Below are 4483 nucleotides of genomic sequence, written 5' to 3'. Positions count from 1 at the left end.
AGTAGTTTGACTTAGGGATAGTGGCAAATTATGGCTCCTCTCCCTCCTCTTTTAAAAGCGTGAAACAAAAAATCATATTATTTTTGAAATGTCAGGATATTTCCAAGGTTCAAACAGGATCAAAGACCAGTGACCGGAACAGTTGAAACCATCGCCCGGAAATATCGAATTCTGCTACACTTTGTGAACAAACACAAAAACTATGCGAACTGTAACAAACGACACTTTTGGCGGGAACTCGTTGACATTGTGTGACATTTTAGCTTTTTAAAAAAATATTGTGTTACGCTGACAACCATGAATGGATGAAAAATGAAAAAAATGGCTATCTTGTAGATTGTATCTATGAATAACAACTGAAACCCTAATAAAAATAAATAATATAACCCTAAAGATATATAGGTAAGAACCTACAAAATACCTAGTGGCTACTGGCTAAGAAGGTATCTTCTTTCCCGTGGCTTTCTTCCAACCAAGTAGGCTGGTGAAGAAGGATTTAGTATGTACTTACTTACCTAATACAGTCATTGGTACATCGACATCTTGCTCATCGTTTACCGCCAGGCGCTGTGATCTTTTTATTTTTTACTACATTTCTGATTTCAGAGATATCAAGTTAAAGCCCATTTCTATTATTTTACTCTATGATGTGCGATGTCTCCAAATGAAAATATTTTATGCCCACAAATAACCTACAATAATTTCAGATTAAACATTCATGACTAAACTCCAGATCAACCAAGTACTTTTATTTACCCAACCTTGGATACAGTTACAAAACAAATTATGGCTATTGTGGAAAACAGCAGGTGTGCTTCTAACCCTGAAGTCGTTATGTGGCACAGGCCAAGGGGATATGTGATGGATGGCCAGCACCTTGACCTGATTACCATCTAAATGTACTTGCGTACGTAATTATGTGTTCTGAAGGTCTGGTTGCAGGTAATTAGTCGGGTGTAAGCTTGTACGCGTATGTTTTGTGGTACTGTTAATCATAGTGTCTTCGCTATAGTTTTGCTATCTATCTATACCTACTCTTTACCTACTAATAATTTTAATAAAAGGAAACGTTTTTTGTTTGTATATAATTATTGGCTTCGAAATTACTGAACCAAATTGAAAAATTCTGTCACTGTTGGAAAGCTACATTCTTCCCGAGTAACAGACTATGTACATTTTGCCCATTACGGGAAGTAGTGCCCACGGAACGCGCAATGGTGAAACCGCAGGAAAACGGCTAGTACCTACTGAATAAAACCACTCCTGGATATTCTTCCTGCAGAGACTATCGAGTGTTCATTCGAACAATCCCATTAACGAAACTAAAAAGTAGACTAGGTATGTCTACTTATGCCAGAGTCTGAACTCTGATACAGCCTACATAATTAATAGTTAATACAAAACTCAATCAGAATCAGTGTTATTGTTCTCTTTGCAGAAATAGAAAGGAATAAACGTTTAATTGGAACGTTAAATCAATCAATATAAATAACTGTTGTCGTATTGCGTAACTTTCATTGCATAAAACCCAAGGACCTGTTAATCACGTCCGCCATGATTGTAAAGTCTCGTTTACAAAGAATTGTGTTGCTATAAATACCAATTTGAAGTCAGAAAAATTGCAATTATACTTCGGCCGTTCAGAGAATGCGTTCCTGACACCTATCAGTTAGTCACGACTAGTGATGGGCACAACATAACACTGAGTTCGTTACCGTTCCTTCAAAATGAACCGCCGCATTATTTTAAGATTATTTTCGTTTTAAATTGGCGGAATCATTTGTTTTATATTTTAGTTATTTAAGTGGAAACCAAAAAAAGGTAATATTCATATAATAAAATTGTTTTATTTATTCTTTGTTACAAGTACATTGAATTGAATGTGCGAACAGAATATTAATCAGACTCCGATTTGCTTGAGGAGGTGGTGTCTTCATCATCATCTTCGCCTACATGTATAATTATATTATTATCAATAACAGAATCAATCCTGATATCTCGGTCTAACAAAAGCCGGGTAATCAAATAAAAACAGATCGAAAACACTTGAAAAACGTGGTCTATGCGCACGAAACGACAACGGACGACTGTTTTAGCGTCACAAAATGGCGGCCCATAACGCCATTTGGGGTTACCATTTTTAATCTAAGTATAAAAATGCGGTTTGGTCATAGTTTTATTTTTATATTTCATAAACGTTATAATTAAGTCTTATAGTCCATTATTTTCCAATTCTTAAAAAGAAAATCAAAACGTATTATTTTATATTATAACTGTATAAGAACAGATTACGATACTTGCCTGTTATTTTTAGCACAGCACTACAAAATATAAACCGCTGACATAACCTTGTAATAGCGCAGTATAGATTTAGAAAAATATTGTTTACCAAGTTATTTGACACTCAGTTTGGCACAAAATTATAACATTCATTGATTATTGATATAATAATGTTGTTTTAATGCTCCTCAATTGTTAAAACGGTAAACAACCAGCAAAAATATTTTTATCGTAACTGCAACGCCATTGCAAAGTTACGTCGTCAGTTCAATCGCGACGTGTCAGGAACGCATTCTCTGAATGGCCGAACTATAACTACTATATAATTTGCCATTGTAGTTCAGGAAGAGTGGTCGTGTGTCTTCAAACATAATGTCAGAAAAGCATGTTTGTAGGAGGAAAGCAGGAAAACAAATGATTATGCATAACAGCTTTCGCGGAGATGATTTTGGTCCAGTGACTGGAATGACCAGGGAAAGTAATAGATACCCTACTTGTAGCACCATGTGCTTTTTCCTGTCCATAATAATAAAGAGCAAAAAGAAACTCGTTAGTAACCCTTATATACCTATCGTTATTGGAATTAGAGCATTCCCTAAGACAATCAAGTAAACAATCAATATCACGCGCTGCACTTTGCTCTCTTTGAACAAGGCCTTATAGTACAAATTAAACGCGCCAAATGTCACCCGGTCAGGCACAATCATAGACATAATATTAGTAAACAGGACTGCGCATATAAACCCAAAAAACGAGCCGAGTGAAACAGTTAGTACGGAGGCTGTCTGTCCCTTTCTAATAGGGTGACTATGAGATTAAGCTATGTGAGACAAATCTGAATTTGCTAAGATTATTAAACACAGATTAGTATTGAAGTTTTAACTTACGCAGTTTGTGACCTTAAGATACTAATAAAGGCTTTTAATAATTAGCGGAAATTAGCAGTATAAAAGCAGGAAGATTCGAAGTGAAGACTGTTTTTTTTGTATTTCTACTTCATATATAGACTGCTGAGCCATTTATGTCGCCTTTCTTCATTTTTTGGGAAGCTATAACAATAGTACAACAGTTTTAAAATCCATCACCCATATTTTGACTCGTTACAAGAATTCATGGGCACCCTAGTTGTTTGGTTTACGAAAATGTTATTATTAGCTAACCTGTGGAACGATATATTGCAACCACCATAGGATTCACATTTGCAAGTAGAAACGCAACACTTGTTCACCATTTTAATAGTTTAAATTGATTTAATACAAAAAAATATAAACAAAATTTTAAATGCTGATTACGCGCCAAGAATGTTCAGGGTTACCGCTAGAAAATAAAAAAAAGCAAAATAAAAATTTATGTTGTTTATGTTTTAATAATAAATACGAATAAATTAATGCGATTGTTATTAATTTGTTGACTTACAATTGTTAAAATAAGATAAAAATATAAGTGATTCAATTGTTTTTTGGAAAGACAAAACTTTTGATCACAACATTTTTTTATGCTGGCAAGGTGTTAGAAAGAGACAGACAGCCTCCGTTCGAACTATCCCTCTCGGCTCGGATTTGCCTCTGTGTATTATGCAATCAATTTAGTACCTTATTGCGTTAGAATAGAGTTCATTTTCGTAAATATATATTTTGAGCGTGCGCAATCTTGTTTAGTAATAGGTATTATATCTATGGGCACAATCAAATTATAGATCGACATTTGCTCGTAGGTAAGTGGCACAATGCGGTCAGCTGGTTTATTTGGCTCAGCTATGAACTTTAAATTACACACGTGCCAACTTCCGTATTTTTGGCTTGCAGGGGCGTTGACAAAACGTAGGTCAAGCTATAATCTGCTATAGAGCATTCTGAAAATTAAGAGAAGCAAAAAAACTATTAATCTAATATACTTACTGCAATATTATGTAAAGTTATTTCTGTGCATCGCTTAGAAATCTACAAGTGGAATATATTTTCGAATCTCGCGCTAAAATCCAATTTTACAAAATGGCAACAATGATATTTAGTCGATTCATAAAAATGTGTTTAATTAGATGCAGAACTGACAATTTTATTGATTTGTGCAAAACAAGTGTAATAATAATTAGTAATGGATTAATCCGATTTTGTTCAGTTCAATTTACAATATTCATCTCTGTTTTCTAAAAAAACTGCTTCATACAATCGACTAAGTACTGAACGAAACGTCAAATAGGTGT

Source organism: Helicoverpa zea, chromosome 13 (assembly GCF_022581195.2).
Source record: "Helicoverpa zea isolate HzStark_Cry1AcR chromosome 13, ilHelZeax1.1, whole genome shotgun sequence".
NCBI lineage: Eukaryota > Metazoa > Arthropoda > Insecta > Lepidoptera > Noctuidae > Helicoverpa > Helicoverpa zea.
Note: the sequence above shows the minus strand (reverse complement) of the source record.